The sequence below is a fragment of the Populus alba genome, chromosome 1 (genome assembly GCF_005239225.2).
Source record: "Populus alba chromosome 1, ASM523922v2, whole genome shotgun sequence".
NCBI classification, from domain to species: domain Eukaryota; kingdom Viridiplantae; phylum Streptophyta; class Magnoliopsida; order Malpighiales; family Salicaceae; genus Populus; species Populus alba.
The window spans coordinates 52,457,594-52,471,434 of NC_133284.1; the positions used below are offsets into that span (position 1 = coordinate 52,457,594).

The 13,841-nt window shown below is 38.2% G+C and overlaps 1 long non-coding RNA gene and 1 pseudogene across 1 annotated transcript; both read left to right on the forward strand.

Moving 5' to 3' along the window:
* Positions 1–247: 247 nt before the first annotated feature.
* Positions 248–2,135, forward strand: LOC118061922 (uncharacterized). Its single transcript, XR_012169565.1, has 3 exons — positions 248–468; positions 1,407–1,567; positions 2,067–2,135. It is a non-coding gene; the product is annotated as an uncharacterized lncRNA (long non-coding RNA).
* A 9,681-nt stretch (positions 2,136–11,816) lies between these two features.
* Positions 11,817–13,588, forward strand: LOC118061927 (berberine bridge enzyme-like 17; annotated as a pseudogene).
* The last annotated feature ends 253 nt before the right edge of the window (positions 13,589–13,841 follow it).

A 13,841-nucleotide genomic window follows, 5' to 3' on the forward strand; every position in this document is an offset into this window, starting at 1 on the left:
TTCCATTGGCTCATTACAATTTTATCAACCCAAGTCCACAAAATAAATATTAAAAACAAATATAATTGGTTTATATTTTTTTAGATTATGTTTGTTTTTATATTTTAAAACTATTTTTTAAAAAATAAAAAAAATTATTTTTTTATTTAAATTAATATTTTTAAAAAAATAAAAATAAATTATTTTAATATATTTTTAAATAATAAATACTTAAAAACAATCATATCCGCCCTCCCAACCACCCCAACTTATATAACAGAAATCACAAATCAGTTACTGCTAGAAATCGAAAGATGGAAGAAGAAATGGCAGCAACACCAGATCATCTGTTCAGATTGCGTAACAACTTCTACTTAGGAGCCAATCAAGCTGCCATCAACACCAGCGACCTTCCCAATCTCTCCCAAGATGACTCTAAGGAGCGACTGCCTTGTTTATCGTTCTTACATTGCCCTTGGCAGCTACCAGGTTGGAAATTATGTTATCTTTTTGGTTTTTGTTTTTTGTTTTTCGATCTGGTTTTTTTATTTTGTTGAGGAAAGTTAAGAACTTTTTTGTGTTTGGCAGCTTGTGATTAATGAGATTGATGATTCCGCTGCTACTCCACTTCAAGCTGTCAAATTGCTTCTTGCATTATTGATTTATTTTTTTGTTTACTGGGGAATGAGATCTCTTTTGATTTGTTGGATTTTGGTTAAGGAAAAGATTCTGTTCTTGGTTCTTGTTTTTAGGAAATTGTGAGTGGTTTAGATGGGAATTGGGTTTGAGTAAGAGTTTGATGTGTTTTTTGAGTTCTAGCGAATCGGGTTTGGATCAAACGAACATGGTTTTATTTTTTTTTCTTAGTTTGGTTCCAGTTGTTAATCGGGTTTTATATGCTAATTAGTGTATGCAAAATGGGATCCAGGTTGAGTTTCGAGAGATTCGATAAGAATCTGAATACGTGCTAGTAATTCAAGAGTTAATACTCTTCAAGTCCTTAGACCTGCACGTTTGAAAGAATGGAAGAAACAAATAAAATTTCCCTGCCACAAGCAGCGTGATTCTCACACTCGTGTTATTACAATGTTTGTTCTTATATGTTGATTCTTGTGTATTAGTGTGTTTGTGTATGCTTACTTTGATTGCACATGTAGAAATTAGAGGGGGGGACTATGTTTTTTAATGGTGTGTGTATTCTTGGTAAATCAAAATTTGCCATGCCAATTGCAGACTGGATCTTACACTCATGTTAGTACAATGTATATTCTTATATGTTGATTTTTGTGTGCTTGTTTGCATGTCTACAAATTAGAAAAAAGAAGCTGCATTTTAATGACTTGGTGTTTTGATTGCATGTAACCTAAATTAAAAGAAATAAAGCTCTGAATATATAAAGTCTCACCAAGTGATTGCTTGTAAATTAGACAGGAATCCACAATTTCAAGCTTAAAAGAGTGGTTGGCTGATTCAGCTATTGCAAATAATTCTATCTTGAGGTTGATTGCTGGAATCATGTTACTGCACGGGGAGGATTACAGTGAGGCTCTGAAACACACTAATGCTGGAGGCACTGTGGAGCTGTGAGGTCAGTTTAATCTTAAATTTTTTAAGCATGTTATGTAATTCTGGCTTATCTACACACGCATGTAAGGTTGTAGTTAATTTCATGATTTTGTAAAAGTCACTTGTTTTTGTTTAATGTTTGAATTGAATGAAAAATAATAAGGACCAAAATAATGGGAATTTTCACTTTCTCAAACAAGTAAACTTTCATGGAATGTACTTGAGGAGCATAACATGAATTTTAGGGAACTGTTATGTTCTGAGTAAATCTTTGTGACAGTGACGTGTTTGGCATTATGGTAGCTTTTGTAGTTATGGTTTTAAAAAGGTTATAAATTATAGCTTTTCTTTGTAACCAAGGTTTCAAAAGAGAGTTTTCAGTGTGATACGTGCAAAACTATGATGCAGGTTGATTAACCAAACTCTTTATGATAAATGTCACACCTCACAACACTACCAAAACACTGAGTTTGTATCTGATCAGTTTTTAATACTGACACGTGCTATTTCTGCTTTTGCAGGCATGCATTGAATGTCTAAATATTCCTCAAGATGCACAGGTCAGACTATGCAGAGAAACAGTTGAGGATTGTTGTAACCCATTTTTGGGTCCCTATAAAAAAATAATAAATACAAAAAAAAAAAAGCTCAAAACAGTGCCGTTTTGAACGACACTGTTCCCCTTTCTTCCCCGCCGAACACACAGCATCAAAGAAGGAAAAAGAATGCAAATTTAATGACGCCGGTCCCTCAAGCCCACCGACCGAAGACATTGGTCGACCACCTACCGCACCGCCGAAACTGAGGTAGGCACGCCTGGACAGCCGCGCCCGACCAGCCGCCGCATGACCCGTTCCTTGGCTCCACAATGAAAAAAATGCTCACGGGCTCTATAAATAGAGGAGAGGAGACCCGAAAGAGGAGGGGGGGAAGAGAAGAGAAGGGAGAGCAAAGAAAGGGGAAGAGAAGAGAAGGGAGAGACAGAGAGAAGAAAGCAGAAGAGAAGGGAGAGAGAGCGAAGAAGAAGAAGAAGCAGAGAAGAGAGTAAAACAGAGGAGAGAGAGAGAGAGAGGAAAACAGCACTGCCGGCCACCGCGAACAGCCAGTTCCGCCGCCGCCACCCCTGCCACATCAGTTGCTGCCAACATCACCACTGCTCCAGGTAGCCTTTCCCATCGTTTTTTTTTTTGGTTCAGCTTGATCTGCATGCAGAACGTTTACGTTCTGCAGCAGATGAAGATTAATTAGCGAGTTACTGTGCTGTGCACAGTAACTCGCTAATTAATTCACGGTTACTGTGCATGTGCACAGTAACCCACAGATTAATTCTCTGGTTACTGTGCACACAGTAACCCGGTTACTATGTGCACAATAACCAGCCCATTCTTTGGGCCAGGTTCGGCCCAGCCCATATATTTGGGCCTGATCCGGCCCATTTCAAAAAAAAAAATCAAAAATATTTGTTTCAGCATTTTATAATTTTTTCGTGTAATTTTTATGTCATTTCGATTAATATTTGATGATATTTTTTTATGTTGTTAAAAATACAAAAATCTGATTTTCAAATACCCGGTTTTTGTAAAAAAAAAAAAAAAAAAAAAACTTCCACAAAATACAAAAAAATTAAAAAAAAAAAATGTTTTTGTGCATACGGCCAAGTGTCTCAAAGCTAAAAATTCATATTGTATTTTTTCATACACAAAAAAAATGTTTTAGCATGCATTTTGGCTTTAATAACCAGTTTATTAAAGTCAAGAGAATATTGGCCAATATTTCAAAAACAACAAAAATTTTATTTTGTTTGGCTCTTAGTATCCGGGGTATGACTTTACACGTAATGCATATTCCGGATATTTAATTCTTTTTTGTTTGGACAATAGAACCCGGGGTATGACATTACATGTAATGCATATTTTGGATAATAGAAAACCACAACATGACTTAGATTTTATTAGACAAAACAATGCAGCCTACCTTAGGTAGGGCGTAGTTGGGGTGCTAACACCTTCCCTTTACGCAACCAGTCTCCGTACCTGATCTCTAAAGACCAGTAAGGGTTCCTAGTAACCAGAATACTAGGTGGCGACTCCCAGTCCATATTTTCACATGTAGAGACAAGAATTCCTTGTCTCTCCTTATTTGCCAGGAATAAATATTCCGATGTTTTTTCCTTGAGGGTGGACGATCGCCGCGCCGCCGCACACGTGCGACAAGGATCATGCAACAGATTGATGAGGATCACACACTAACTCAACTTGCGAGTGCATGGTTGAATTTGGTAGTTGTAAGTGCTGTCTCTATTTAGTTATGATTAGTTCGATTACAAGGAATGATGATGTACTGATATACTGCTGTGTAAATCAGGGTGGTTCAAAGATACAGGAATCATATCTCATCTTCCAAGATTTATCAGAGAAGTATCCAATGACAGGGTTAATATTGAATGGGAAAGCTGTTTGTTGCATTCACATGGGTAATTCTGATGAAGCTGAAACATTGTTGCTCGAGGCCCTAAACAAGGTGAGTTTGAAACAATGATCCCTTTAACTTCTGCCGAGATCATGACTGGCAACTCCATGTTCAGTTTGTCTGCAACACTGACAAATACTTTCTGTTTATGAGATGGTATACTAATACACGACTGGAGTGTGTAATTCCTGTAATTGACTCGGGTTTACCTTGGTACCCATGACAGGATGCAAATTTTATCTCTGTATAAATTGGATATCATCTTTCTCCAAAGCATAATAAAATTCTCTTTTATCCTGGCTTGAAAATTCTAGCTTTAACATGGTTTATGTACCAACTGTTTGAGTAGATCAAAGTTTCTTCGTCTGTTTGATCTCTCCAAGATTCATCTCAAGATTCTCATCTAAAATCATATTAATGAATGATTACCTCATGTTCTGCAGCCAGCTGAAGCTTTCACATCCAGATCATATGCTTGTAAACGTGCATCATCCGCCGAAAACAGTTTCGAAAGAGCGGTTCAATCAGTTGCTTGATGTTTTGTTGGTTTTGGTTTTAGTTAACAAGGTGAATGATATTGCTTCACTTTTTAAGGGATTCCGCAAAACCCCTCTATAAGCTACGAAATATACAATCGAACTGGTTAGAGCTCAGATCTAATTAGTGGCATTTCCCATGTCTTGTTGAACGTCTCCTTATTATTATTATTTTCCCTATTTTCTTAGGTTAGATGATAGTTACCAAAATTGGTTATCAAACTTGGCCTGGGGGGTTCATTCTGTGATCAATACACTTGAAAACTAACACAAGCCGTGTTTCTTTTTAACATGTATAGGAAGTTAATGCGGTCAGATTTGATAGGCTCATGATTATTTTTTGTTTGGTTTATTTTTTATATATATAAAAAATAATAATAACCAAACTAAAATTTTTTTTTAAAAACCGAAATTGGTTTCAAACCGATCGGTTTCGAATTGGTTTGGTTTTCTTAGTTTGGCTCGATTTTTGGCTCGTTTTTTTTTATTTGGCTCGCTTTGCCTTGGTTTTTTTCCAGTTTGGCTCGGTTTGTTTTCTGGTTTTTTTCGGTTTCGGTTCGGTTAGGTTTTTTCGGTTTTAGACTTATAAAACCGAAACTGAACTGAACCGATTGGTTTTTTTAAAATTTTAATTGGCTAAATCGGTTTTTTTTCACAGTTTGGTTTTTTTGATTATTTTTTTTGTTTCCCCAGTTTAATCAGTTTTTTGGTTTTTTTAATATTAACCACTGTAGGAAAACTGAACTTATATTCATGTATATTATTCGTGCCTTTAAATAGGCACTACATTACATTACAGTCATTACTACTTTCTATATATACAATGATTTGGTGCAGAGATTATGGAAATCCTGACATAAATGAAATGAAGGATTATAGCAGTGAATCTCTAAATGGAGTAATATGTGCAGAATATCTGTGCAGGATTTCTGCACTTGAATTGCATGGGATCGCTGTATATGTCGTTGCATATATTTCCATATTTCTTCATCCCCCCTCAAGCTCAAGGCGGGGCTGGACCGAGGCAGAGCTTGGCACGATTCAATGCAAACGTTGCAGCACAAATTGATTTGGTAAAAATATCCGCAATTTGATCTGATCCTGGGATATGAGCCAAGGAAAGAGCACCACTTGCAACTCGTTCGCGGACAAAGTGAACATCTATTTCAATGTGTTTGGTACGATGGTGAAAAACTGGATTTTTAGCCATATGAATGGCACTGATATTATCACAGAATAGCTGAGGAGAAGGAACACAGTGGCCAATAGTGTTGAGTAAATGGACGAACCACATGAGCTCAGCTGTAGTGGAAGCTAAGGCGCGATACTCTGCCTCAGCTGTGGACCTAGACACCGTGGCCTGTTTCTTAGCACCCCAGGAGATCAAATTTGTACCTAGAAAGATAGCAAACCCTGTAGTGGAACGTCGATCATCCCTACAGCCAGCCCAATCAGCGTCACAAAAGCCACGAAGTTCATGAATAGAATTGCGAATGTAATGCAGACCAATATTGAGTGTCCCCTTCAGATATCGAAAAATTCTTTTCACAGCAATAAGATGAGTATCATGGGGTGTCTGCATGAATCTACAGACATGGTGTACAACAAACGAAATGTCTGGTCTGGTCAGAGTGAGGTATTGCAGAGAACCAACCAAGCAGCGATAGTGAGAAGGATCAGCTAAGGGAACACCATCAGTGGCAGACATTGAAGAACCTGCTGCCAGTGGAGTGCTTACTGGTTTGGCACCATCAAGACCAAACTTCTGAAGAAGAGATAGCAGATACCTTGTTTGAGTGATTGTGATTGTAGACTCATCACGGGCAATTTGAAGTCCTAAGAAATAATGAATGTCACCAAGGTCCTTCATGTGGAAGACAGCAGAGAGATGAGCAATCAGCTTGGTGATCTGTGAAGAGGAGCTGCCTGTTAAGAGAATATCATCAACATAAATGAGCAGAAGAAGGATGTCTGAGCCTTGGTGGAGATAAAATAAGGATTGATCATAAGGACATCGTGTAAATCCCATTTGCTGAATGTAGTTACTGAATTTGAGGTACCATACACGAGGAGCCTGCTTCAATCCGTATAAAGCCTTATGAAGATGACAAACAAAATCTGGATGAGAAGAATCTTCAAAACCTGGAGGTTGAGCCAGATACACTTGCTCCTGGAGATCCCCATGAAGGAAGGCATTACTGACATCTAGTTGTTTGACAGACCAGCCGTGAGACAAGCCAATGGTGAGGATTAGCCGAATGGTGCTTGGTTTGATAACAGGACTGAATGTTTCATCATAATCCAGTCCTGGTTGCTGTGAAAAGCCACGAGCCACCAGTCGAGCTTTATACCTTTCAATGGAACCATCCGATCGTGTTTTGATTTTAAATACCCATTTGCTGCTGATAATATTCATGTTGGCTTGTCTAGGTACCAAGGTCCAGGTGTTGTTGCTGTGAAGGGCCTCCATTTCAGCTTGCATTGCTTGAATCCAATGTGGATGTTGGAGAGCCTGTTGAACTGAGGCTGGTTCTTGTGGTTGGGCGACAAGATCAGCAATAAAACAGGCAGGGACAGGATGTCGTGAAGAAATAAATACCTTGGGTTTTAGCTTCCCTGTCTGAGTGCATGTAATCATATGATGTTGTCGCTGTGGAGGAGAAATCACAGGTGGAACAAGATTTTCTGCTGCTGTAGATGAAGGGACTGAAGCAGAAGCTGCAGGTTGAGATGCTGAAGCTTCGTGAACAGGATCAGTATGTGGAACAATTGTTGGTGGACCAGGAGGACTGACTTGTGTAGCTGTGACAATTGTTTTGTCTGCCACAGTTTTGAGTAGTCGGGGAAGTGCCTTAATTCGAAACAGCTGAGAGGCATGTATATCAGGTGGCTGCATGCACTTGTAAGGAAACTGGAGTTCATTAAATTTCACATGTCGTGAAATATAGAGGCGATGTGTCTGCGGCTCAAGGCAGATATAGCCTTTGTGATTGGTAGAGTAACCAAGAAATACACATCGTGTGGATTTGAAATCCAACTTTGAACAACCAAATGGTTCCAGCAAGGGATAACAAGAACATCCAAACACTCGAAAAGAATCATAAGTAGGAGCAGAGCCAAAAACCAATTCATGCGGTGACTTGTAACCCAAGACTGAAGTTGGTAAGCGATTAATTAGGAATACTGCAGTGCGAAAAGCTGCAGTCCAGAATTTTATGGGAACAAAAGCATGAGATAGTAGAGTTAATCCTGTGTCTACAATATGTCGATGGCGTCGTTCGGCTAATCCATTCTGTTCTGGTGTTCCTGGACATGAAATTCTATGAACAATGCCATTAGTTTTGAAAATATTCTGCAGATTCTGATTAACAAACTCTCCGCCCCCATCGCTTTGAAATATTTTAACATGTGCATCAAATTGTGTTTCCATTTGCTTGAGAAAGGAAGGAAATATTATTGCTACATCAGATTTTCGATGCATAGGAAACAACCATATATACCGAGAGTATTCATCAACAAGAATTAAATAGAATCGGTTTCCATCAAAAGAATACATAGAAGCAGGGCCCCAGACATCTGAATGCAGTGTATGTAAAAAAGTAGTAGCATATGATTTTCGAGATTCAAATGGTAATTTTGTTGATTTTCCCAAAACACAGCTCTCACAGAATGCATTTTGTTTGTCCATAGATGGTAAACATAGTTTTGTAAGGATTCTGTCTTGGGGGTGTCCCAATCGTGCATGCCATAAGCTGCTGGACACTTTATTTGCTAAAAAACTGACTGGATTTGTAGAGAATTGCTGCAGATTGATTGGATATAACCCATCCTTCATGAGACCTTTAAGGATTACCTGCTTCGTCTTCATGTCCTTAAGAATAAAACCCCATGGATAAAACAGAAAATAGCAGTTATTATCTCTTGTAAACTGAGATACAGATAATAATTTCTTCTTAATTTCAGGAACCACAAGGACATCTTTTAGCTTGAGACTGGTAGTGGGAATAGTGACGTTTCCAGTACCAGTAATATGCAAGTCTTGACCATTTCCAACCATAACAGAGTCATTTCCAGGATAAGAAGTAATACCTTGGACTTCATTGGTGTCGGACGTCATATGTTGATTTGCTCCAGTGTCAGAATACCATGGATCTTCTGTAGTTTCCCCAATTTTGATTGCAGCAAAAGCCTTGTACTGATCAGCTTCTTCATCAGATGCGAAACATCCATCTGCTTTGTGATTTGGTCCCCCACATCGAAAACAAGTGATGCTACCACGCCCACGATTGTTGTTTTGTGGAACTTGTTTCTGACGGGTTCCATTGAAGCTTCCATTTTGACGAGGAAAACGTGTCTCTTTAGCTTGTAGTGGAGTGTTGTTAGGAAGATTTCTTGTAGTAAAGCTGCGATTATTGCGACCACGAGTGCTGTTGTTGATCCATGGCTTTGAGTTTGTGCGGCCACGATTTGTATAAAATGCCATAGAGGGAGCAGTTGTTCTTGCTCCTTGAATTCGAATTTCAAAGTCACGAAGTTTGCCAATAATTCCTTCAAGAGATGGAAAAGTATCTCTAGCATTTAATGCTGCTACTATGGGATCGAATTCAGATCCTAGTCCCTGAAGGATGCAAATGATGAATTCATCATCATCCATTGGTTTACCTGCACCACAGAGAGATAGAGCCAAAGCTTTCGCTTTTTGTAAATAATCTTCCAGTGAAGAATTACCTTTTGTCAGAGACTGTAATTCGCCTTTGATTTGTTGGATGCGATCTCGGGTGTGAGTGCCATAAAGTGTCTCTAACACTTGCCATGCATCATGCGAAGATTCACTATTGATGACTTGGGAAAGAGGTCCATCAGATAGTGAACTGTTGATCCATCCAAGGATCAATTGATCCGTGCGCAACCAAACTGCTGCAGCAGGATTTGTTTGCAACTCACCATTCTCACCGATGATAGTTGATTCTGGACAAGGGACTTCATCCTTCACATATCCAAGGAGTCCATAGCCACGTAAAACAGGAAGAACCTGTGCTTTCCACAGGAGATAATTGTTTGAAGCCAGTTTGATGGAGATATCAGGCAAATGTGAATTTGGGAGTGTAGTCTCAAGAGAAGAAGCAGAAAGTGTTGTGTGAACTGAAGAAGAAGAAGTCATTGTGATAGAGGGCTCTGATACCATGTAGGAAAACTGAACTTATATTCCTGTATATTATTCGTGCCTTTAAATAGGCATTACATTACATTACAGTCATTACTACTTTCTATATATACAATGATTTGGTGCAGAGATTATGGAAATCCTGACATAAATGAAATGAAGGATTATAGCAGTAAATCTCTCAATGGAGTAATATGTGCAGAATATCTATGCAGGATTTCTGCACTTGAATTGCATGGGATCGCGTTGCATATATTTCCATATTTCTTCGGCTAACTATCAATCTTTAACTTAATAGAGCTGGTTAAATTTAATTAATTCTAAAACTATTTTTAATATTGTTTAAAATAACTTTATTTTAGTGTTTTTATTTTTATAGTATAGAAATGAAAAAAAAAAAAAAAACTGTAAACGATATGGTTTAAGAATAGATTGGATTGAAAGACGAACTACAACTTGGGCTCAGATGTGATAATGACATATGTCATTCACACTGTTTTGTGATATCAGAATAACATGTCACCAACGAATATGGTTTATATTGTTAATGCAAATAGTCAAAAAGCAATCCATTTGATTATGGAAATTTCCTGCAAGTTTCGAGTGAATTTAGCCTATTGACCTAAAAGTAAACAAACATACACAACTCCAGAACAAGAAAAATCAACCCATCAATTTTTTTCCCACAATTTTTCTCTATTGACCAAGGCAAAATATTATCAAAGCTGGAACGGGAACCTGTTATTCAGCCTCTATTGTTCTTCAGAAGTAGCATATTATGGACTTTGATCCAAGATGTACACATTTGAAAAATGGATTGTGGTAAAATAATATTCTAAGTCATTAAAAAGAAAAATCATACTGTAGGCACACCTCATATTAGTCCTGCAAATATGTTGAGCTTCTTGTTTTAATCCCAACATCAGAATTTTATCCATTTGGTCCCCCATCCATATAACTTTCCTCAATCAGATCTTTTTTGGTAAAATAATTGGAAATGGAGATAAACATGCATATCTTCTCTTATTGAACATAGTTTCTCCAATCTTAGGTAAGAGCATACCAAATTAACCATAGCTAGTTGGGACCAAGTAACTACGCATGTTCATGCTCATGCTGAATGGAGGGAAAATTGGGTATTAATTTTCACATCTAGGACTTGGGAAAATCAGGGTCAGTTAGAAAACAAAAATCATAGTTGGATTGTGAAAATGTGCATAGATAGAGGGCCTAATTGATAAAATTGATAGTTAGATGACTCGATCAAGAAATAGTATATATATAATGAGGGACATATCTAGCTAGGGTTTTCCCATGAACTATTCATGTATAGATTAAGCTGGCACACGGTTTTTGATTAACATACTTGACTTGTTCTTACAATAGCCAATCCTTGCAAGAAGCTTCTTGTGAATCAAACAAGCAACCCAACCACAGAAAGTTTTTTTTTTTATAATAATAATCCAAGAAGTTTTATTGATGAATCCAGAATCCCATTAAATCAATGGAATTCTAGTAGAAAAGAAAAAATAAATTGACATCGTACAAATAAAATAATCAAACTATAGCAACCTAACCATATGAAATTTGCATTGTACTATCGATAAGTATGCCACTCATGCATGCCTTGGAAAAAAAAGCTGCAAGTCCATTAAGATATCATGCATGATAGAATTACTTAGAATGTGTTTGTCTACTCCTTTGTTTTTGGATTTTAAACTGTGGTTCGAAATCAAAAACATGATTTTAACTGCTTTTCATTTGAACAACAATTTGAAATGTACAAAAAACGTAAATAAATGGGTTCTAAGAGCACATTATGAACTTTAATCATATAAAGTCATACATTACTTAAACCATCCATGTTTATATTCGCCATGTTTTTCTAGTTTTTGACATTTTTGCTAGATATACATAATTTTCAAGGAGTGAAGGGTCTAGCTTCGATAAGATTGTACAATATGGAATGGTAAAATAAGCATGCTTCGATTAACGTTGACAGAATATGGTTTGGATTACGTGCCCCAAAAGAAACATAACTTGTCTCTCTCCCATTTCATCTATAAATACAGCCATGAATTCGAGGTATAGCAACACCTAGCTCTGAAACGTTGCATGAAAATGAAGGTTTCAATGTCTATAATCCTCTCAGTATTTTCAGCTCTTCTTTTGTCAGTATCATTGGCAACTTCTGATTCAAGTCTTGAAAAATTTCTACAATGCCTTCCTAACAATAGTCTTCCCTCTTACCCCATCTCCGAAGCCATCTATACAACTGCGAATTCCTCTTTCGAGTCTGTTCTGCAGACATATATCAACAACAGAAGATTTTTGACCCCACAACACCGAAACCAATTGCCATCGTTACGGCCCTGCATGAATCCCATGTCCAAGCAACAGTCATTTGTGCAAAGGCTAGTGGCTTGCAGGTTAGAATCCGGAGCGGTGGACATGATTACGAAGGTCTCTCTTACGTATCCGAGGTCCCATTCGTCATCCTCGACATGTTCAACCTCCGATCCATCGACGTAGATATCGCCAGCGAAACGGCATGGGCTCAAGCTGGGGCAACTCTTGGTGAAATTTACTACAACATTGCGAACAGGAGTAATGTGCATGCCTTTCCAGCTGGTGTTTTGCCCTACTGTTGGTGCAGGTGGTCATATTAGCGGAGGAGGGTACGGGACTCTGATGAGGAAATATGGTCTTACCGTTGATAATATCATTGACGCGAAAGTAGTAGATGTCAATGGCAATATCCTCGATCGGGAGACAATGGGGGAAGATCTGTTTTGGGCCATCCGAGGAGGTGGTGGAGCAAGCTTTGCAGTGGTTCTTTCTTGGAAGCTGAATCTGGTTCGAGTTCCGGAGAAAGTGACTGTTTTCAAGGTTGATAGGACCTTGGAGGAAGGTGCAACTGATATTTTCTATCAGTGGCAACAAGTTTCTACTGAGCTAGACAAAGACCTTTTCATCCGAGCAATGCCACAAGTTGCCAATGGAAGCCAAGAGGGTACCAAGACAATCAGCATCTCTTTCTATGCCCTCTTTCTAGGACAAAGTGAGGCACTTCTTTCCATGATGAACAAGAGCTTCCCTAAATTAGGTTTGCAGCAAAAAGACTGTATTGAAATGAGATGGATAGAGTCAACACTTTTCTGGAATGATTTGCCGATTGGTACATCCATCGATGTTTTACTCAATAGGCCTCAAGGAGCGCAAAGCTTTTACAAGAACAAATCTGATTACGTGAACAAAATTGTTCCACGGGAAGCTTTGGAACGCATATGGAAGATGATGATCAAGGCCGACCCAATGTGGATGCAATGGAACCCTTACGGAGGAAGAATGAGTGAGATTCCAGATACCGCAACTCCATTCCCTCACAGAGCCGGATACCTATTCAAACTCCAGTACTCCATAAACTGGGATGAAGAAGGGACTGAGGCCACTGACCGCTATATAAGTTTGATAAGAGAAATGCATGATGCGATGGCTCCATACGTCACCAGTTACCCGAGAGAAGCATTCCAAAACTACAGAGATCTTGATATCGGTAGCAATCCGAGCAATCAGACCGATTTCGAGAGAGCTAAAGTTTATGGCCTCAAGTACTTCAAGGGTAACTTTCTAAGATTGGTGAAAATCAAGGGGAAGGTAGATCCAGATAATTTCTTCAAGCATGAACAAAGCATTCCACCACGTTGGATATAGAAAACGTCCGAAGAAAACAGGACGATGTCTTTACAAGTAGTATATATTGTTTAAAGATTGTTTAATAATGTGCACAATCTGTGTGGTTTATGTTTGTGCACAATCTGTTGACTTATGTATTTTTTCCTCTAATAAAACTGTATTCCACCGATTTCTTTAATCCGATTATCATTTTCCCAATTGTCTCCATGGCGTGCCTGTGATCGCAATCTCTTTGTCCAGCACCAAACTTATTTCTATAATCAGATTGAGAAAGTTAATAGTCAAGGAATTCGATGATCACTGCAAAAATCTTGCATTACTAATTAATGTAGATGTAGGTAGATGTGCAACTAAGAATTCAGAGATCAAGTATCATTTCATTCCTGTAAGAGTACTAATGCTTGAATCCATGAAGCTAGAGAAGTACTTGA